Below are 23671 nucleotides of genomic sequence, written 5' to 3'. Positions count from 1 at the left end.
GTTAACATTTACTGCTGTGCTGGAAACCCAGCAGCGCTGGCTAGCAAGAGTTGATGCTGTGATCGCTTCCCAACTCCTGTGTTACTTTAGTGAAGACAGATCGTAGCTTGAAATGGACCATGCAAATTGGCAAATGCTATAACTCAGGGCTTTCAATGTTTACCAGAACATCGCTGTTAATTAACATCTTAAGAACTCTAATTAAGAACACGTACTCCAGGTACAATCACTATAGAAAACAGTAATGGAGGTTCCTCAGAAAACCAAATATGAGCCAGCAATCCCACTCCTGGGCATATATCCGGCCAAAACTGTAACTGAAAAATATACATGCACTCCTTGTTCATCGCAGCACTATTCACAATAGCCAGGACATGGAAACAACCTAAATGTCCATTGATAGATGAATGGATTAAGAAGACATGGTACATATACACAATGGAATACTATTCAGCCATAAAAAGAATGAAATAATGTCATTTGGAGTAACATGGATGCAACTAGAGATTCTCATATTAAGTAGTCAGAAAGAGAAAGACAAATACCATATGATACCACTTATACGTGGAATCTAAAATATGGCACAAACGACTGTATCTACAAAACAGAAACAGACTCATGGACGTGGCTACCAAGGGGGAGGGAAGAGGAAGTGGGGTGGATGGGGAGTTTGGGGTTGGTATATGCAAACCATTACATTTAGAATGGATAAGCAGTGATGTCCTATACTGTATAGCATAGGAAAATATATCCAGTCTCTTGTCATAGACTATAATGAAAGATAATATTTTTTAAAAAACTGTGTATATGACTGAGTTGCTTTGCTGTATTGCATAAACTGGCACAACATTGTAAATCAACTATACTTTAATAAAACATAAAAAAGAATATATACTCCACAAGTGATTATCTAATAGCTAAAATCCCATTGTGGCTCAATGGGTTAAGAACCCAACATAGTGTCCATGAGGAGGTAGGTTTGATCTGTGGCCTCGCTCAGTGGGTTAAGGAGCCAGCATTGCCACAAGTTGCAGAGTAGGTGGCCATGGCTGTGGTATAGGCCAGTAGCTAAAGCTGCAATTCAACCTCTAGCCATAGGTGCAGCCATAAAAAGATTTAAAAACACAAAAAAGCCCCAGGTGAAGAATCCAATAACAGTTTAATTTGCAGCATTTCATTATGATTAGTTTTAAATAATTTTTAAAACGTCTATTTTCTTTTTCAACCAATGTGCTATTTAGAATTATATTTATGTTTATAGAATTCCAAATATATTACAATGTCTTTTTTTTTTTTTTTTTTTTTTTGTCTTTTTAGGGCCACACCACAACAGCATATGGAAGTTCCCAGGCTAGGGGTCCAATCAGAGCTGGGCCTATGCCACAGCCTCAACAATGCAGGATCCAGCCGCATCTGCAACCTATGCCACAGCTTACAGCAATGCCAGATCCTTAACCCACTCACCGAGGCCAGGGATCAAACCCACATCCTCACGGATCCTTAGTTGGGTTCTTAACCAGCTGAGCCACAGTGGGAACTCCCAATTGCAATTTCTTTTTAATTTATCTTTTTCCATTTGATTTATAACACTTTTCATTGTGGTCTGAGATCATAATCTGACTCCTAGCATTTTTTTGAAATTTTCTGAGGTTTGCTTTATGGTCTATCGTGTGTCCAATTTTTATAAAGATTCCATGTGTACGTCAGTAGGTTGTATCATCCAAATGACAATACAAAACTTTTTATGTCCAAAGAAACTTGTTTCAAAAAAAGAACTCAACAACAACAAAAACCCAAACTATCCAGTTTAAAAAAAAAAAAAATGAGCAAAGGACTTGAACAGTTATTTCTCCAAAGAAAATACAAATGGCCAATGAGCACGTCATTAGAAATTAGGGAAATGCAACACAAAACAACAGTGAGATACAACTTCATACCTATTAGGAAGACTATAATTTTTTAAATGAGAAATAAGTGCTGGCAAGAATGTGGAGAAATTGCAACCTTTATACATTAAAAGGGCTCGGTTGCTGTGGAATAGTTCTGCAGTTCCTCAAAAAGCTAAACATAAGATTTACCACGTGACCCAACACTTCTACTCCTAGGTATATACTTCACAGAATTGAAGACAGAGACGGAACAGATACTTGTTAAGTCAATGTTCATCACAGCGTTATTCACAGAGGTCAAAGGGAAACAACCCAAGTGTCCACAGATGAATAAATGAACCAAATGTGATGTATCCAGAAAATAGAACATTGTTCAGCCTTAAAAAGGAATGACATATGTTACAACATGGGTGAACCTTGAAAACATTGTGCTAAGTGAAATAAGCCAGACACAAAAAGAACTAATATTATATTCCACTTACACGAGGTAGCAAGACACACATGTTCAGAGTCAGAAAATAGAACGTGATTCACAGGGGCTGGCGGTGGGGGAATAGGGAGTTACTACTTAATGCTTAAGGGGTACAGAGTTTATATTTAGGGTGATGAAAAAGTTTTGGAAATAGAGGTGATGGTGGCCTAACATGGTGAACATAATTAGTGCCGTTGAATTGTACACATAAAGAGAGCTAAAATGGCAAACTTTGTTTCACATATCTATTTAAAAATGAATAATATAATATACTGAAAATCACTGACTATATACTTAAAATGGGTGAGTTGTATATATATAAATTATATAAATTCTACCTCAAAGCTTTTTTAAAATTTTTATAATGATTTTTATTTTTTCCATTATCGTTGGTTTGCAGTGCTGTCAATTTTCTACCACACAGCAAAGTGACCCAGTCATACATATGTATATACATTGTTTTTCTCACATTATCCTCCATCATGTTCTGTCACAAGTGACGAGATACAGTTCCCTGTGCTATCCAGCAGGACCTCATTGTTTTTCCATTCCAAAGGCAATAATTGCATCTACTAACCCCAGACTCCCAGTCCATCCCACTCCCTCCCCATTCCCTCTTGGCAACCACAAGTCTATTCTCCAAGTCCATGAGTTTCTTTTCTGTGGAAAGGTTCATTTGTGCCATATATTAGATTCCAGATATAAGTGATATCATATAATAAAGCTTTTCTTTAGACAAGAAAGTCATGGGGGATTTCAGGGGGGTGATGAGAGCATTTCTCTATTTTGATTATGGTGCATGCATTTTTCAAAACTCAAGGGTGACCTCTATCCTAAAAAGTATCTATAAAACATACTTCAAGCCACACTCAAATGCCTCAGCTATGAAATCCTTCAAATGCTTTGTTAATTACAGCAATGGATTCTAGAAATGACATTTCATTGGGGAACTTGGTGTTCAAGACAAGTGGATCAGTTAGAAATATTCTGGCACTCCCACCCTTGCATAAATTGGATAGAAGACTCAGTTGGCCCAATGTCCTCCACCTCTCAGGAATGACACATTAGGCTCAAGAGTCCCAACAAGTCTTTGGTTCAAACACTTAATGGAGGATTTGGATGTGCCCTTTAATTAGATGATAAGCCAAATCCCATGGTTAGAATATTGTCACGTCCACTTCCAGTGAACCTTTCACACCAGATAGTGGTTGGCAACAATAAGAGATGGAAAGTCTCTGGGCCTACAGATCAGGTGGTATGACTGTTTTGTGCCTGATTATTAATAAATGTTTGTGTGGGAGAATTTGATCTGAACTGCTTTCACTGTAATATACTGGTGGGGGAAAGGAAATCATTAAGAGCCCTCACCCGCCTCTATGCCACCTAATTCTAACTACTGGCTCTCAATGATATGCACCAAAATAGATTCGAGGAACTGTGGACAACCAAACTGGCCTATTAGATCAACCTGCAACAAATATTTTGGGGACTTCTGTACAATCGGGGGCGTGTCTGATTTTGTTAACTTACTTCAAAAATGATCTACTTTCCAGGAGTTCCTGTTGTGGCTCAGCGGTAATGAGCCCAACGAGTATCCATGAGGATGTGGATTTGATCCCTGGCCTCACTCAGTAGGTCAGGGATCCGGTGTTGCTGGGAGCTATGGCGTACGGCTGGCTCCAAATTCGAGCCTTAGCCTGGAAACTTCCATGTGCTGTGGGTGTGGCCCTAAAAAGCTAACAAAAAAAAAAAAAAAGATCCACTTTCTCATTCAGGCTGTATGGGCTAGCAGAAGTGAAGGGATGGAAGCCGTTCATGTTTGTTACTTATTTACAAGGTAATACTACTGCTTTTTTTTTAATTCAAGTATAACTGACTTATAATATTATATTAGTTTCAATTGTACAACATAGGGATTCAATATTTTGATACATCATAAAATGATCAGCATGGTAAGTCTAGTTACCATCTGTCATACGAGGTAATACTATTATACGAATTTGTTTCACAGAAAGATTTCCCATTTAATCCGCTGCTCGCCTAGGTATTTTATCCAGAAGGTCAAACTACCATATGAATCCATGAAAAATAAAAAGCTGACATTTAAGTAGCATCTCTTTAAATCGAGCTGAACGTTAGGATGCAAATATCGGTTTTCGGGTATGTCTTCTAGCCTCAAAGGCAACATGATTATGAGCCCAACCAGCAGGTAACCTCAGAGGATGGGTGAGCACAGGGTGAGGGAGGTTCAGTGAAACAAGAGAAGGCAAAGACCAGCAGAAGTAAACAAGTAAAGGATTCATTCCATTCCTCTTTCTTTTTTTAAATCACATTACCCTGTGTTCTGTCATCATGAAGCGATGCTAAACAACCCCTTAAAATACATATAGGAAAAGGCTGCTGGGAACCCTCATTCCAACAGAACTCAAGAGTTGTGGCTACAACAAATAACAAATGCTGGAGAGGGTGTGGAGAAAAGGGAACCCTCCTACACCATTGGTGGGAATGTAAATTGGTACAACCACTATGGAAAACAGTATGGGGGTACCTCAGAAAACTAAACGTAGAACTACCATACGACGCAGCTATCCCACTCTTAGACATATATCTGGACAAAACATTCCTTGAAAAAGACACATGCACCTGTATGTTCACTGCAGCACTATTCACAATAGCCAAGACATGGAAACAACCTAAATGTCCAAAGACAGATGAATGGATTAAGAAGATGTGGTATATATACACAGTGGAATACTACTCAGCCATAAAAAAGAACAAAATAATGCCATTTGCAGCAACATGGATGGAACTAGAGACTCTCATACCAAGTGAATTAAGTCAGAAAGAGAAAGACAAATACCATATGATATAACAAATGAACGTTTTCACAGAAAAGAAATTCATGGGCATAGAGAACAGATTTGTGGTTGCCAAGGGGGCGGAGGAGGGAGTGGGATGGACTGGGAGCCTGGGGTTAATAGATGAAAACTATTGCATCTGGAGTGGATAAGCAATCTGATCCTGCTATGTAGCACAGGGAACCATATCTAATCACTTGTGATGGAACACGATGGAGGATAATGTGAGAAAAAGAATATATATGTATGACTGGGTCACTTTGCTGTATAGTGGAAATTGACAACGCTGTAAACCAACTAGAATGGAAAAAATAAAAATCATTTTAAAAAACTAAAAAAAACAAACTGAAAAGCTTTTGCACAGCAAAGGAAACCCAAAAGCAAACAAAAAGACACCTTACAGAATGCCAGAAAATAGTTTCAAATGATGCAACGGACAAGGGCTTAATCTCTAGAATATATAAGCAACTTATACAACCCAACAGCAAAAAAGCCAATCAACCAATGGAAAAATGGGCAAAAGACCTGAATAGACTGTTCTCCAAGGAAGATATACAGATGGCCAACAAACACATGAAAAAATGCTCAACATCGCTGATTATAAGAGAAATGCAAATCAAAACAACCACGAGATACCACCTCACACCAGTCACAATGGCCCTCATTAATAAGTCCACAAATAACAAGTGCTGGAGGGGTTGTGGAGAAAAGGGAACCCTCCTGCACTGCTGGTGGGAATGTAAACTGGTACAGCCACTATGGAGAACAGTTTGGAGATACCTTAGAAATCTACACATAGAACTTCCATATGACCCCACAATCCCACTCTTGGGCATATATCCAGACAAAACTCTACTTAAAAGAGACACATGCACTTTCCTTAGTGAAGGTAGCTTCAAGAGCTTTCCTCAGTCATCTGGTACCTAGAAACCTTTCCATAAAGAAAATCTTTCTTACTAAATCCATCACATGCAATGTCTTTTATGCTGCGGGTGTGTAGCTTCTGAAAGGCAAAAGCCAGCATGCTGAAGGAGGAGGCAAAGTTGGACCAACAAGGCTTAACCTTACGGTTGTTACCAACAGAAACGGATGCCTTAATAATAACGCGTTATCCCTTACTGAGTCCTTACTAGGTCCCAGCAACCATACTGGACAAATACTCTCTAATCCTTCTAAGAACCATACAAGGTCAGCATTGCTACTCCCATTTTAGAGGCAGATAAAGGAAAGTTCAGAAACTCATCCATGGGAGTTCCTGTCGTGGCCCAGCAGAAACGAATCTGACTAGAAACCATGAGGTTGCAGGTTCGATCCCTGGCCCTGCTCAGTGGGTTAAGGATACAGCATTGCCGTGAGCTGTAGGTCGCAGACACAGCTCAGATGCTGCGTTGCTGTGGCTGCTACAGCTCCAATTAGACCCCTAGGCTGGGAACCTCTATATGCCGTGGGTGCAGCCCTAAAAATCAAAAATAGAAAGAAAGAAAAGAAAAGAAACTCATCCAGGCTCAAGGCTCAAATATTTAACAACTGGCAGAACCCAAATTCTAACCCACCAATGTCAGATTCCAGTACAGAGCAGAATTATTGGCAGATAATACATGCTCAGTACATTTGTGTTGCAAAAATCCAGGCTCTTCACCTTTAAACTATACCACCTCTGTGATCGGGATAGAAACCACTGGAAGATCTTCATTTTGCAAAAAGTTTTAAATTGTGCAGCTTAAGTAGCCTTTTTTTTTCCTTTCTTTCTTTTTAAAATTTGCCCTTCCCCCCACCGGTAACTCAAGACGCGATCTTTTCTCTTTCCTTTAATCGGGCAATTATGAGGAAGCTGCTTTACTCCAAGGGGAGTGTTACTCACAGTTATTCCAGCTGTATCGCAAGAGCTGGAAGTGAGCTGAGGCTCACCCAGGGCCGCCTTTTCTCTCAGCAACTAGTCCCTGTGTGCGTGAGTGATGCGGACAGGCACTCTGCCAGACGTCTGCAGGGCCCGCTCAGCAATGGTTTCTGAAGGCTTCTGGGTTTGATCTTACTACAATACCTTTGGGAGTTCCCATCATGGCGCAGTGGTTAACGAATCTGACTAGGAACCATGAGGTTGCGGGTTCCATCCCTGGCCTCACCCAGTGGGTTAAGGATCCAACGCTGCCGTGAGCTGTGGTGTGGGTCGCAAACATGGCTTGGATCCCACGTTGCTGTGGCTGTGGTGTAGGCCAGCGGCTACAGCTCCGATTTGACACCTAACCTGGGAACCTCCATGTGCCGCGGGAGCGGTCCTAGAAAAGACAAAAAAAAAAAAAAAATCAGAAGAAAGAAAGACTAAAACACCTTTTCCCCAAAGGGAGCATGTTTTTTTTTGGGGGGGGGGGGTTTGTTTTTTTTTTTTTTTTGTCTTTTTTCCTTTTCTAGGGCCACACCCGAGGCATACGGAGGTTCACAGGCTAGGGGTCCTATCGGAGCTGTAACCGCAGGCCTACGCCAGAGCCACAGCAACAGGGGATCCGAGCCGCCTCTTCGACCTACACCCCAGCTCATGGCAACGCCGGATCCTTAACCTACTGGGTGAGGCCAGGGATGGAACCCGCAACCTCATGGTTCCTAGTCGGATTCGTTAACCACTGTGCCACGACGGGAACTCCATTTCTGAACTAGGCTGTCTCCCTGGGCCAGGCTGGGTCTGGAGGTTGGGAGTCCAGGTAAATCAGAGGAAGGTACGGCAGCTGCCTTTGCTGCCCCCAAAGGGGAATGTGAAGAGCGGCTCAGTTCATTTGAAAGTGTTTTTCCTTTTCCTAAAATTGAGTCAGAGACAGATCTTTAGGACAGTGACACTCAATTATTATGCCTGTGTGCTAAGGTCAGGACAAGGTTATAAAAATACAAGCAAGGTAATAATAAGGGACAGGGTGGGGCAGTAAGAAGCAGATAGAAGGAAGAAATAGAAACATTCAACCTAAGTGGAAAGCGGTGGGGTGGGGTGTGATGGGGAAGCAATGAGATTAAAAACATTCTAACAAAAAAAAAAAGAGAGAGAGAGAGAGAATTTCCACTGGGCCTTAACAGAAGCAATCCAGTGGGAACAGAATCGGTGGGCTCCTGACTTTTTGAAGATCAAGGAGCCAATCAAGACACACCTTGCAAGACACCAGGGCCACAGCAGGCACTAAGTAAGGGTGACCAGCCTGTTACCCCTCACCCAGGCAGCCTCTCTCTCCCACTTCCCAACTCTGAGCCTTCGGCGCTTGACGCTGGCGTGGATCTGAGCCACAGGAAGGCACACAATAACTGGAAGCTAATGCAAAAATAAATCATTTGTGTTTTCTGATGGGGCTGGGTCTTGATGGAGCTGATGAATCACAACTGCCCAGCCCTAGCCCTTAAAGGAGGGGCTGCTCACTCACATCCTCTCCCAGTAGCTTGCGCGTCTCTCTTCCGTCTCTCTGTCTGCTCATGAATTGTTAATGGATCCCTATCACTGACCCTCAACAAATCCAAATGTCTCCTCTGGATAATCCTGCTGGCTGCGCTCTGACTCCAATGTACCAATCTGACACTACCTCCCTCTTCTCTCCCAATGCAAGATTTCCCACTTGTAGGCAATTTCCATGTTGAACCAAACTCACAGCCTCCTCTCTCTCCACAGTACTACCCGGATCTGAGCTGCCTCTCCAAAACTCTAGGCAGCCACAATGTCAACGTTAGTGTCGATGACTCTAAATACCGAGCTTCTCTTAGCCATACAAAAAAAGGGGGACTGCACCTTTAAATATTCTGTATGATCCTGCACTGGCCCTTATGATAGCCACTACTACACATGGCTACTGCAATGTCAAGTTATTTAAAATTAAGTAAAATGGGAGTTCCCCCTGTGGTGCAATGGATTAAGGATCTGGCTTGTCTCTGTGGCAGCGTGGGTTTGATCCCTGGCCCAGAACAGCAGGTTAAGGATCCGGCGTTGCCGCAGCTGTGGCTCAGATTTGATCCCTGGCCCGTGAACTTCCACATGCCGTGGTTGTGGCCAAAAATAAAATAAAAGAAAATGAAAAAGATCAGTTCCTCAAATGCAGTAACCACATGTCAAGTGCACAGTAGCCACATGCGGCTAGTGCCTATTTGTTAACCTTCTGGTAACAAGTAGAAATAGAAAACATTTCCATCATCATAGAAACTTCCACTGGATAGTGCTGTACTACACTACACATGCAAGAGAGGAGCAGCCTAATGTGTGCTAAAGTTGCTATTTACCATCACTTAGAAAACATGAAGAGCCAGATTTGACAAAAGGGAATACACTGGACTTATAGATACAGCCCATCTTAAGTAACCAGGAAAGCATTCTTATCACAGATCCCAACAAGCCCCATAAACAGCACAAGTAATGACAATATCTCATTTTCTGTCATATGCAGCAGACTTCAGGAGCCCTTCCACGAAGGATTAGTCAGGCCTCTGTATACCGAGCTCTTTGCTTGGTTCTGGGAGCCACCATGGAGAACATGACCCAGTCCCTACCCTGGAGAGAAAGTCTATTTACATAAAACTACAGAACGAGGCAGAAACGGATAAAGGCCATCAGAGAGGGGCTATGGGACAGAGATCAAATGAGTGGGAGGAACAAGGAGGACTGCATGGACAGGGAGATGATTTCAGATCTGGATCGGGCCCTAAAGGATGAGTAGAATTTTGACAAGGAACTCAAAGGATGAAAGGTGAAAACTGTAAGTGAAAAGGGGAGCAAATTAGGGCCCAGGGTGTTTTTAACGACTGAGCGAGGCAAATAAGGAACATGACAGCTAGGGAGTTCCCGTTGTGGCTCAGCAGTAACAAACCCAACTGGTACCCATGAGGATGTGGGTTCGATCCCTGGCCTCGCTCATTGGGTTAAGAATCCCTGTGTTGCTGAGGCTGTGCCTGTGGCTGTGGCCAGCGGCTACAGCTCCAACTCGACCCCTATCCTGGGAACTTCCGTGTGCCGAGGGTGTAGCCCTAAAAAGAAAAAAAGAAAAAAAAAAAAAAGAAAGAAATATGACGGCTAATCAATGATCTTTTAAAATTTTCCCCAGCACCCTAATAATCAAAGAATACATTAACTTAGACGCCATTGTCACAGATTTTGCTTTAGTGAGAATACGATTTGGCTAAAACGAGATGGAACAGATTCTCTTTGACCCTGCTGGTGGGAATGTAAATAGGTACTACTTTTTTGAAAAGCCCATATTAAGCTCTTTAAAAACATTCATATCCCCTGACCCAATGATTCCACTTCAAGGAAAGTGGCCTACAAAATAATCTGAAATATGGAGATTTATGCACAAAGCAGTTTTCTGCAATATTATTTATAACAGAAAGTAAGAGGATGATTAGGTAAATTATGACCTAGTTATAAGATGGAGTATTATATAGCCATTAAGAATTATACTTCTGACAAGTTTTCAATGACATGGAAAATGTTTATGTGAATCTAATGTGAAAAAGAATCAGGATATGAGTTTGGTTGGATACAATATATAGTCACAACCATGTGAAATATTAATAAAAATGGGAAATAAGCAAAAATGTTAACACTCTGATTATGGGTGATTTTTCTTCTCTATACCAGGGCTCAGCAAACTATGGCCTATAAACCAAATCTGACCCACAAATTTCTATATAAAATTTTATCAGAACACAAACACACATGTTCATTTCTGTACTGTCCCTGAGACTGATTCTGTGCTGTGATGGCAGAGTTGAGCAACAGTGACAAAGACAAAATTATTTACTCTCTGGCCCTTTACATAAAAAGGTTGCCAATCCTTCTATTTTCCAAATCTTCTATATAAAGAACATGTATTATTTTGTAAATCTTTTTCTAAAAGGTCTATTTCCACATCATGAAAGGCCACCAGAAGCCAGCTAACAATTTTTTTTTTTTTTTGGCCACACCCATGGTATGTGGAAGTTCCTGGGCCAGGGATTGAAACCTGGGCCACAGCAGCGACCCAAGCCACAGCAGCAACAACGCTGGATCCTTAACCTGCTGCACCACAAGGGAATTCCCACAACTTGAGATTTTATTCTCGAAGGAATTGGGGGTACTAGAAGTTTCTGAGAAGGATGGGACATGATCCGACATGATGTCGACTAGTTCTGTGAACAGAACATCAGATCACTTAAGAGGATGGAATTTAAAGTGCATGCCAGGCAAAGTTTGTGACTCATCAACAGCTATGTCTCTGGGACACTCATTGGAAGGGGAAGGTTAACTTATGTTACTGTTTTCAAACTTCCTCCTTGGAATAAACCCTATGAAATGGTCTCCTCCCTGTAGTAATGACCAATTAAATTTTTTCCTCCAAAGAAAGGGGAAGTCATGTGCAAATGTGTGACTCTGGCCTGGAGAGGCTGTTTAGGGGGGCAATCCTGTCTTCATGATGTCAGTCCTTCACCTTGCAAGTGTTTTGGCGGTCTCCTACTTTTCGATTCTAGGAGGGCATAGGGAGATGACATTGGGTCAAGGGGGAGGAGGGGCAGGGAAAGGGGCAAAAGGTGAGAACAGAGAATTATCACTGCAATCAATTATTAGATGCTTCTGTCCCAAGAGCTCTCGAGGAGTCCCTACATCTATCCACCCTTAGAATCTGGTTAAGGCCCTCAATCCTAACTCCAGGGAATACAGTCCATGTGGTTTTATCCTTCAAAAGAAGAAAGAGCTGTTTCTCAAAGAGACAGTCTCCTGTTCACAGGCCTTCTCCAGGTTCCCCACGCCTTCAACCACCTGCCTCAGGCCCACTTCCCCAGCTGCACTGCAAGCAACCAGTTCATACACACCACTGTTTACTCATTCTCTCAGGAATGAGCACAGTAAATGGATGCAAATGGTCTGAAGTCTAGTTTGTTTGTTTGTTTCAAATAAACACACTACCAGTCACAAAGATTAATCATCTACAGAACGAGAAACTCCAAACTACCATAATTTCAGGTCTGGATGGAATGAAAACACGGCAAATAGGTCTCTGGGTTTGGGTTTGGGTTTGGGTTTTTTTGGGGGGTTTTTTGTTTGTTTTTTTTTTTTCCTTTTAGACTCGTGATACTTTTTTGGATTTCAGTGAATTAAAGCTGTGAATTTCATTGGGGGCACCTTATAAAACAGAACAATTTGCATGTAACTCTTCTAGCTGTTTTAGCAAAATTGATTTGTGTTGTATTTTATTGGTTCAAGAGAGAGAAGACATAGAAGGCACTGAGGTGCTCAAGTATTTAACGGATCATACTTAACATTTTATATTTTAACTTATACCCAGTGCCAACAATTGTTCTCATGAGCTTTCTGAACCATTAAGCCGAACTGCTCTCCTCCTTCTAAATCAAATATAAGTAATTTGTTGTCATAGCAATGCTTCTTCCCACTCCAAAATAGTTCAATACAGGCTTTGTTTCTACAGACAACTATCTGTCTACCAAAAATTGGTCATTATCTTCCATCTTCTTGACAAATGTCTTATTACATTTAGCTGCCTGGCTTTTACAGTCATCAGGAGACTAGATTTCTATGGCACTTTCTAGCACCTGTACAGGAAAGGGGCTTATAGGACCCTTGTGGAATTGCCTGGAAGCATATCACGGCTAAGTCACTGGGTGACAGCCCATCTCCCCAGTCATGATGACAATGATCCTTTGCATTATTACCCAGCTTTACAGTTTATACAGTGCTGTCACCCACTTTATTGTATGAGGCAGTGCTAGATGATGCTTACTTATATGGTTCTTCAATTCCTTACATAGAACAGGTTACTTAACTGTGCACATTGGTAGTAAGTTACACTTGTTCTGATCTCTCCAAGGTGAAGTTCCGCTTCTCTACCCCCCCCTTTTTTCTTTTAATCTTTTTAGGGCCACACCCACGGCATATGGAGGTTCCCAGGCTAGGGGTCGAATCTGACCTCAGCTGCCGGCCTACACCCAGAGCCACAGCAACGCCAGACCCAAGCTGCATCTGCGACCTACACCACAGCTCACGGCAATGCTGGATCCTTAACCCACTGAGTGGGGCCAGGAATTGAACTGGCATCCTCATGGATACTAGTCAGGTTCATTAACCACTGAACCGCAACGAGAACTCCTATCCCTTTTTCAATAAAAATGAATAACTGGTGTTTCCAAATCCAGTTCTTTCAAACCCTGACCTTTCTTTCATGCGGTTGTATTCTATAGAAGCTAGAGCCCCCCATTAGGTTGGAATTTCTTTTGCACTAAACTTCAGTAACAAAAGCAAATTGGCAAGAGCCAGAGGGTAGGGAGGAGAGATTCTTTGACATTAGCCAAAGTCTTTTAAAAAGAAAAGTATGGGGTTGAGGACATGGACATCCAGGAAATTTCACTTTTTCTTTACATATCCCTCTATTTTTAAGGTTTTTTTTATTTGCAAGCACGTTACTTCAATAATCAAAAAATAATAATAGGGGGTTCCCACTGTGGCACAGAGGGTTAAGGATCCAACTGCAATGACTCAGACTGATGCAGAGGCACAGGTTCAATCCCTGGCCTGGCACACTGGGTCAAGGATCCGGTGTTGCCGCAGCTGCAAGGCAGGTCACAGCTGTGGCTCAGATTCAGTCTCTGGCCCGGGAACTTCCATATGCTGCAGGTGCTGCCATAAAAATAATAATAATAATAATAATAATAATAAAAGCTGGTCCTAACTGGCTCACCTGCTCGCCTTTCTTTGAAATGCTCTGGGAGGGAAAGAGGCGTTCGCGAAGAGGACCAGTTCAGAGTGCCTATTTCGAAAATATTCAGAATCAGGGGCTGCCCTAACAGAGCCTGAAAATGAGATTTCACAGAACCACACCGGCTCGAGAGCTGGAGCTGAAAAGTTCCATTCCCACCGAAATGTGACCAAATGTAATTTGTCTCTCTGTACGACTTCCAGCTTCATGTGGTCTGATTCTACTCGAAAAATCTAATAAAAGGTGTAGTCGCTGCCATCATTTCTGTCGCTTGGTCCTCGTGAGCACTTGCCTCCCACAGACTTTATTTTCTGTCTGCAGAGTGAGCGGAGGAGCTGATTAATTATTTAGAATCCCTATGCAACTATTATCTCAATTTCTGCACACCTCACCCCTGTCAGGTGGAAGGTGGATAAATACTACCCACATAATTATAGCCACTGACACTAAAAGGCAGAGAGGGAACGGGATTGGAGCCAGGTCCCACAGAAAATGCTAGGCAATAAGAAGTACTGTGCCTAAGGGCCTGAAACATGTCTGACCAACCAATAGTAATACCTATAAGGCCCAAGAGGAGAACTAAAGCTCTCCTTCCCAACCTCTCGCCCAACCCGAAAGGAATACAGCTTTCAAAACTGTTTTAATGATGACAGAAGCCTCTGGCACTTGAGGATACGAGGGTGTTAATTTTGTTTGGCAAAGTCAAATTGCTTTAAGAATTTAATGCTATCACTGGGAAGGTGCCATTCTGATTTTAAATGTGTTTCTTCCCGGGAGCTCAAAATCCAATTTACCCAGCCCACCTAGAGGGATGCTTTTGCTTTCACCAAGTCACCCTTATTAATCTATCTACAGGCTAAGTTGCAATGGGAACGCCTATATTGAGCATTCGATCAATGCGCATAACAAAGAAATGCAGAAAGTAACTTACTAACCCCAATAACATCGCTTCAAAATATATAAAGTAAAAGTTGACAGAACTAAAAGAAGAAATAGATAAACCACTTTTGTGGCAGTAAATTTTAACAACTCTCCCAACAAATAACAAACAGGAAAAATTGGGTAAGATTTTCCAAGAGCAGCAAATTAACAAGGTCGATCTACTGGATACTGGCCTCATGCTGGGCCATGAGGCAAGTCTCAACAAATTTCAAAGAAACAGACCACAGAGATCACATTCTCTGATCACAGTGTTGTTAAGCTAGACATCAACAACAACATAACTTTTGAAATGTTTAGAACCCCCCCCTTTTTTTTTTTTTGCTATTTTAGGGCTGCACCCTCAGCATATGGAGCTTCCAAGGCTAGGGGTCTAATCAGAGCTGTAGCCTCCGGCCTACGCCAGAGCCACAGCAACACGGGATCCGAGCTGCACCTGCAACCTACACCACAGTTCACAGCAATGCCAGATCCTTAGCTCACTGAGGGAGGCCAGGGATTGAACTCACATCCTCAGGGACACTGTGTCAGTTTCTTAACCCACTGAGCCACAACGGGAACTCCAGCAATTTTTTTTTAATGAGCAAAAATTAACAAAATAGAAGACTAACATAGTAAAGAAAGGATTAACAAAGCCCAGATTGTTTCCTATAAAAGATAAATAGGAGTTCCTTGGTGGCCTAGTGGTTAAGAACTCGGCATTGTCACTGCTGTGGCTCAGGCTTGATTCCCTGGCCCAGGAACCCCTGCATGCCAAGGGCATGGCGAAATAAATAAAACTTATACACTTTTGGTGAGACTGATTTTTTTTGTAAACAAGTAATATCATGAATGAAAAGGAGGTTATCTTTATTTACCTTTTTTGGCCGCACCCATAGCATGCAGAAATCCCCAGGCTAGGGATCAAACCCATGCCACAGAAGCAATCTGAGCCACAGCAGGGTCAACACCAGATCCTTAGGCCACTGAGTCACCAAGGAACTCCAGAGTTATCATCCTAATATCTTGAGTTTCCATAGTTAAGGGGCTATTAACAATTTTAAACCAATAAACATGCAAATTCAGACCTAATGGTCATACTCCTATAAAAAACAAACTACCAACGGTGAAGAAATGGAATACTTGAAAATTCCTATAACGAAAGAAATTGAATCAGTAGTCCAAAATCTTCCCACAGGAAGATACCAAAGCCCTGACAAGTTCCAGCAAGCATTCGAGCAACAAATAACTCCAAACGCATGCCAACTATTCCAATCCACTTGAGGAAGCTAGCAGAAATACCAAAACTTGGAGTTCCCGTCGTGGCGCAGTGGTTAACGAATCCGACTAGGAACCATGAGGTTGCGGGTTCGATCCCTGGCCTCGCTCAGCGGGTTAAGGATTTGGCGTTGCTGTGAGCTGTGGTGTAGGTCACAGATGCAGCTCAGATCCCGAGTTGCTGTGGCTCTGGGTAGGCTGGTGGCTACAGCTCTGATTAGAGCCCTAGCCTGGGAACCTCCATATGCCGTGTGTGCGGCCCTAAAAGGACAAAAGATCAAAAAAAAAAAGAAAAAGAAAGAAAGAAAGAAATAACAAAACTTGACAGGGAAAGTATGAGAAAGGAAAATCAGAGCCAGATTCATTCATGAACACAGCTGGAAAAATCAACTACTAGCAAACCATACCCAGGAATAAGAAAGATAATAATACATCATAATCAAGGTGATTTGATTTCAGGAATGCAAAGTTGGTTTCATATTAGAAAATAAATGTAATTTGGTGCCTTGAAAGATTAAAGAACAAAAGCAATATGATCATCTCAACAGATGAAAAAGCCTTTGATAAAAAGCAACAGCCAACTGGCACAACGCCGTAAATCAACTATGCTTTAATAAAAAATTTTAAAAAGAACAGCCACTCACGACTAAACAAAAAGCACCTTAAACTCAGAATTGAAAGGAAACGTCTACAGTCTGATAACAAGATATCGACCAGGAAATTTACAGCAAACATCATACTTAATGGTGACATACCATTCAGATAGGGAACAACACAAGGGCAGCCACTATTACCACTTCTATTAAATACTATAGAGGCCTTCACCAGAACAGTATGGCAAGAAAATGATATTAAAAATAAAAGAACTGCAAAGGAAGAGACGAAAGTCTCATTAGTTAACGGATTTATGATTAACAGAGAGAAAACCCTAAAGAATCTTCAGAAAACGTTAATTGTAATTAATTTTAAAGCATTTAGCAATGTTGCTGGGTACAAAAATAAGGAACAAAAAAAAATCAACTGTATTTCTGGACAGCAACTGTCAATTAATTACAACCTCTAAGTTGAAAAATAGAGAGGGAAAAAAACTGCAGAGACTTTGCAGGGTAAAGGCCCTGGATCTGGTGTCAGACTCCCTGGCTTCTAAACCCAGCTCCACCACCAGCTGTGAGACTATTGGCAAGCTATGTAGTTGTTCTGTGCCCGACCTTCTAGAATTCTTATGAGGATTAAATGAGTTAATACAGGTAAAGCACTTAGACCGGGTGCCTGGAACAAAGTAAGAGCTAAATAAATGGGAGCCATTACTATTACTGTGAAGAAGCAGTTAAGAGGCCTATTATCAAGAGCCCCGAGGTTCAAACTATTGGACTCCAAGACCTCTCAAGGGTAAAAACTCAGGGAGCCACCTGTTCCAGGAGCCAATGAAACTCACCCATGTTCTCCCTTAGGATGGGCGGCCAACTCCCACATCCAACGCGTGGCTCATTACCACACACCCTGCTGCCTACAGCACAATTAGCAAAGGCACACATCTTTTCTCTGGAGATTTCCGCCCCAGTCTCACCACGTCTTTAACTGGCAGTGAAAGTCAACAACTCCAAGCTTCGTGGGAGGAGGAACGCCAGAGTTCTTGACGGCCACTCTTCAACATCAAAGGACTAGGCAAACATCAGCCCCTTAGGGTGGACTAATGCCAGGAGAGCTTCTAGAGATATGTGGAGAAAGGCTGTGGTTTGTGACTGGTTCCACTTCTTGGAGGCAAGGAGGAAGAGAGTCACTCATATTGTTCTGAGCACCTATAGCGTTCCACGTGCTTTTCTCAGGGCTTCAGCAAGATTCACTCATTCGAATTCTCTCTATAACTGGATGACACAGATAGAATTCGTAGCCCCATTTGACAAATGCGACAGTGATTAGGCGACTTCAAGCACAGAGTTCATGAGTGACAGAAATTAGCTTCAAACCCCGATTTGTCTGCAAAGTCCTATCCCAGGTTAGAAGAGGAAGAAATAAAGGAGAGAAGAGGGTACCATGTGTATGAAGCTATGGACTTCAATTGTCCTTCTGAGACCAGAGGCCAAAACTCAATGGGAATGCGAACACACATTATGTGATCAGAAGACTGAAAATCAGCAAACCAGCAGGGTATCCAAGTCAGTGTTTATGATGTAGCCAGAGAAAATGGTGCTGCCATTTCGTGGCATGACTAAGCAATATTTAAAAAAAAAAAAAAAAAAAACCCACAGAAATACTGCCACTGGGTGGCCTCATTTCACCCACTTTTTGTTCTGAAAACCAGGATATTCATGGCCGGAACATACACTCCTATGAGCTTATGCAGACCTACATGAGAACAAGGTAAAATCGGGTTGGTGGCTAAAGAACAGGATGTGCTTACAGCTTGGGTTTGGATGCCAACTCCTGGATGGCGACACCGCCAGGCTAACAGACTTGATGTCCACAAGTGATAAATATCCCAAGGTCTTTGACCTGGGACCAGTGAGCAAAAGACTAACATTTGTGCTGCTCTGACCATGCACCAAGCACCACTGTCATCATAGCCCAACTGTCAGGGCTTCTCCTTCCTGTCTTCATGGAAATGCTTTTGTTCTTCCTAATGGCAGTATCTAACGTGAACGGGCAAAAGAGGAGACAAGAGCCTGGCTTTGGGGGCAGCCCCTCAGCGCCCTGTCTGATCCAAAATGAGAGCCTCCAAGTTCAAGAACACACAGGCCAACACACCCCAACAGTAACCTAAGAATACTTTTCAGATCAAAGCTACCATTCATATGCAGCATTACATAGGTTTTATTGATTATTAACCTTAAGGGTTCTTGAATACAAGATGATTTTTGAGGACAAAGCAGATAAATGAAAGGTCAATTACATTAGACCTAGTTATATATCTACCTGCTCTTAAACTCTGAAGGGAGATAAAAGTTACATGTACAACTTGCTGTTTAGATGGCTTCTCTTCTAGAAACTACTGTCTCCCAAAGCTTTCTTGCAAACCAGAACTCAAATTCTAGTCATTCAAACACAGAGCAATAAAATATGAGCACCCTATATTTAAGTGCCCTGTAATCGTTCCATCTTTATTTGATCTTTAGAAATACTTTTAGAGACTATTAAGGCCTGAAATTAAATATAGCCACTTTAAGAAAGCTGGGGGGTTTTTTGGCCATGCCCATGGCATGTGGAAGTTCCCTGGCCAGGGATCAAACCCACACCACAGCAGTGACCAGAGCCACCGCAGCAACAACAATGGATCCTTAACCCACTGCACCACTGGGGAAGTCCTGAAAGCTAGTTCTCTTGATGTGGTAAGGAGCTAACTGTACTGAAAGGTTTTCTTTCTAAATTTCTGAGGAAAAACAGAGCCTAAGCATGCTCAAGCCATGTGAGGTGAGCTGACCCATCCAGGAAGCTCCTGGGAGTGCCATGCGATCGATTCTCCCCACGTTTCTGATGCATTTTGTCCCTTATCCAGTCCCTTGACTTTTTTCCATTCTGCCAGGAAGTGAGAAATGAACCAAAGAGTCACCAGTGTCTCCACTGGGAGGGAGGGATCTTAGACATCATCTGATCCAACTGTCTCATTTACAGGTGCGGGAAGTGAATCCCAGAGAAGGGAGGTGACTTACTTGACCCTGCATTGCTGGTGACTGGCCAGTCTTCCAATACAGTCTGTCCCACAGTGGAACAAAGTCTACGCAGTACTCTTCCCTTCTTTTTTTTATTTTTTGCTTTTCAGGGCCACACCCACGGCATACGGAGGTTCCCAGGCTAGGGGTAGAATCAGAACTGTAGCTGCTGGCCTACGCAGGATCTGAGCCGTGTCTGTGACCTATACCACAGCTCACGGCAACACTGGATCCTTAACCCACTGAGCGAGGCCAGGGATGGAACCTGCGTCCTCATGTATACTAGGTGGGATTCGTTAACCAATGAGCCACGAAGAGAACTCCAGGACCCTTCCCTTCTGACTAGATCTTTAAATGGGCTTGCAGGAAATGGGCAGACTGTTCTTCATCTTCAATGCCGATTCACTTACAAAGAATATAATGAGTAATCTCTTGAAGTGACAAGCTCTATTCGCCTAAAAGTTAACAACACCAGCCTTGGAGTCAGCCAGACCTAGCTGTCATTATCAGCATGGCCACTTTCTAGCTGTGTGACCGTGGGCGTGTTACATAACCTCTCTGAATCTTGTTATGATCATCTGTAAAATGGGAATGTCCGTAACAGCACTGAAGGCACACAGGGTGCCTGGCACATGGTTAGGTGTTCAAGAAATATTAGGTGTGGCTATTACCACAACCTGGCATACCAGAAGGCTGTCACAGCTCCCTAAATCCTGTCTGTGGGGCAAAGGGGCTCATGGAAGAGCAACCCAGAATCTCTACCTTGAATTACACCTGCCTTTTCAGAGAAAGCCGCAGACTTGCAACTGAATTTCTCAAAGAACCAGCCTGATGCTGGCACCACTGGGAACCTGGCCCACCGCACTCCTTCTCAGGCCCATCTCTAACTCTGGGTACCTCCTACCTCTGAAATAAGTTTCACAAAAGTTTAAAAGAAGAAACCACTGGGAGTTCCCGTTGTGGCTCAGCAGAAACAAACCCAAGTAGTATCCGGGAGGATGTGGGTTCAATCCCTGGCTTCAATCAGTGGGTTAAGGATCTGGTGTTGCCATGAGCTGTAGCATAGGCCAGCAGCTGCAGCTCCAATTCGACTCCTAGCCTGGGAACTTCCACATGTCACAGATGCAGCCCCAAAAAAGCAAAAAAAAAAAGAAAAAAAAAGAAGAAACTGGCTATGGAGTGACTGAGGCAGAAGAGACATAAGCACACTAAGCATGAGAAATCCCTTACTAAAAGTAGAAAAAGTGCCATAATTAGACAGCGAGGGGTTAGAGTCAGTGACTGTTTCAGTAACAGGAAATTACGCACCTTTAGGCCTCTTGGACCTGTGGTAACCAGTGCTGGTCCTCCCCAGGCTAGGTTTTAAGAAAGACTAAAATATACCACCCCCCTCCCTCAATCAGAAGGAAGCTGGTTGGGGGGAAAAATGTGTATATGTGTATATATATATATACACATATATATAAATAACTTGGTCACTGCTGTACAGTGTAAATTGACAGAACACTGTGAATCAACTATAATAAAAAAGTTAAAAAAAAAAAAAAGAAGAAGGAAGCCGGGAGCAAAAAGCACAAAGTGGAATTCCTGTTAAAGTTTTGAGATGTGGGCCATCAGGTCCACTTGTCCTTCAACTGATCAACAGAACAGTGTAACAGGACTTCAAAGGGATGCAGCCCAGCCCGCCAAGTGGTCTGACCTTGGGCAAATAGCTTCCTGCTCCGGGCTTCTTTCTGTAGCTGCGATATGAAGGCCTTGAACTACAGGAATTCGAAAGGCCCTCTGACCTCTAGCATTTTCCTGTTCTAAGTTCTCCACATAAAAAAATGCAATAATTAGACTATAAACGAGCCTTGACAATAAGCTCCCTGGGGGAGGAGAAACCATCTCTGATATTTCTTGTGTATCTCACAGTCCCAACTATGATGGTCAGCTCAGAGCAACTGCATAACAAATGTCCAGTGATAGAGATTCGCCACACAGTGCCTGGCATGTCATAAGCTTTTCACATGCCAGTTCTCCGCAAGTCTCTCTCCCTGCAGACTTTTCGAGTATGTCAGATTTTAGCAGTCCCAGGCTTTTAATAAAGCACATTGCACAAGAAAACAAAGCTCCTTGTCACTTCATGTGACAAGGATTGAACACCTAGGTGCCAGGCGCTCTGCTCTGGAAAAGGGGCAGACCTCGGTCTGTGGCTGGCACCTGTCCTACCAGGTTTATGACTCAGGGCAAGTCAGTTAACCAGCCCCTTGCAAGGCCCAGTAAGTGCAGCTACTATTATTATTGAGGAACTCCCTATATCTTACATCTTCGGTCTCTCCTGATAGGCTAACAATTAACTAGCACACAACAGGATGGGCACTTTACTGCGTACCCATAGGCTTTGGGAATGAATACACAGGAGGAAATATGCGTAGTGAAATATTGTTAAACACACACGCACACAAGCTTACAAGGGCCAGTTTCGGCTCAGAACACTTAAATTTATCCAGTCTCCGACGCTAGGGGTTTCTAATCCTAGTTGCAGATCAGAACCACTTGAGGAACCTGAAAGAATGGTGATGCCCAGGCCCCAGCCCAGCCAATGAGATAAGAATGAGGTGAGGGGAACCGGTATTGGTATTTTTTAAATGCTGCAGGTTGAGGACTCCTGCCTTCTTCACCCCCACCTCCGGTCCCAAACTTACTGATAGGTCCCGAGATAACTCAGAGGCCATTAAGATAACTCTGCCACTGGCAAAACATGTTTGGCAACCCAAACTTAAACAAAGCGGGGCTTACTTAACCCTCAGCTAGTCGGAGATGGCAATTAGCTGGTCCAGCCTCTGCCCCACCCATTCTCTTTATCGGGGGCTTAACAGGCCTGAGATGTCACCCTTTGGGGGGAAGCTCCTCTACTCCTAAAAGTGATGCTTGGGAGTTCCCTGGTGGCTCAGTGGGTTAAGGGCCTGGCCTTGTCACTGCTGTGGCTCAGGTTACTGCTGTGATGCAGGTTTGCTCCCAGGCCTGGGGAATTTCCGCATGCTGCAGGCATGGCCATAAATAAATAAATAAATCGATGTTTCATTTGTCCCATCTCAACTGCGTTACTCTCTGCCTCATACGGATGTTTCCTTAGAGCTGTGAGTGTTCTCCACTCCCTCTGTGGTTCAGTCCCTCTCATAGAAACACACACCCTCTTTGCTTTTGTAATTCCTTCTTAATCAGCCTCTGCCTGCCTCTTGGCCACCTTGCTACTCTGCTACTTAATCCTTCCCCTTTCAGCTGAACCTCCTGGCCGTGGGGTAGCTGCCTCGTTCTAGCATCCATCTCTCGGTGCCCCTGCCTCACCCCCACCAGCCGCATGGGCAGCAAGGGCCTTGTGGGCACAGTCTCCCAAACACATGATGTTTTCTCAGTTGCCAGAGATGGCTTCCTTCATTCATTGACTCTTTTTTGTCTTTTTTTTTTTTTTTTTTTTGCCTTCTCTAGGGCCGCTCCCATGGCATATGGAGGTCCCCAGGTTAGGGGTCCAATTGGAGCTGTAGCCGCCAGCCTACACCAGAGCCACAGCAATGCGGGATCCGAGCCATATCTGCAACCTACACCACAGCTCACGGAAACGCCGGATCCTTAGCCCACTGAGCAAGGGCAGGGATTGAACCTGCAACCTCATAGTTTCTAGTGGGATTCGTTAACCACTGTGCCACGACCGGAACTCCCCATCCACTGACTCTTTTCTACTGAAACTGTTCTCCCAGGCTGCCAATCACCTCCTTTGTTTCCTTACAAAAATATTTCTTCTTAATTACTAAAGATATGTGTACTTACATCAAATTTAAACAATACAGAAATGGGTTAAGTATAAAATGAGGGTGTCCACCTTCTCCCTAATCCCTTAGGAGTAAACAGTATTTGGCGCACC

General features: G+C 43.0%; 1 protein-coding gene and 1 long non-coding RNA gene across 13 annotated transcripts in view; both read right to left on the bottom strand.

Annotated features, from left to right (window-relative positions):
• The window catches only part of TMEM164 (transmembrane protein 164), a 214739-nt gene that overhangs the window by 168750 nt on the left and 22318 nt on the right, over positions 1 to 23671 (bottom strand). The window lies entirely within an intron of this gene.
• Positions 2718 to 10284, bottom strand: LOC146394740 (uncharacterized). The gene is made up of 2 exons (XR_014835530.1): positions 7869 to 10284; positions 2718 to 7302 (listed from the first exon to the last, which is right to left on the bottom strand). It is a non-coding gene; the product is annotated as an uncharacterized LOC146394740 (long non-coding RNA).

The sequence above is a fragment of the Sus scrofa genome, chromosome X (assembly GCF_054392235.1).
Source record: "Sus scrofa isolate SSC_HxYL_T2T_F1_AM1 chromosome X, Sscrofa_HxYL_maternal_Yorkshire_Landrace_v2.0, whole genome shotgun sequence".
Taxonomy (NCBI): Eukaryota; Metazoa; Chordata; class Mammalia; order Artiodactyla; family Suidae; genus Sus; species Sus scrofa.
This window is presented reverse-complemented; position numbering and strand designations above follow the sequence as displayed.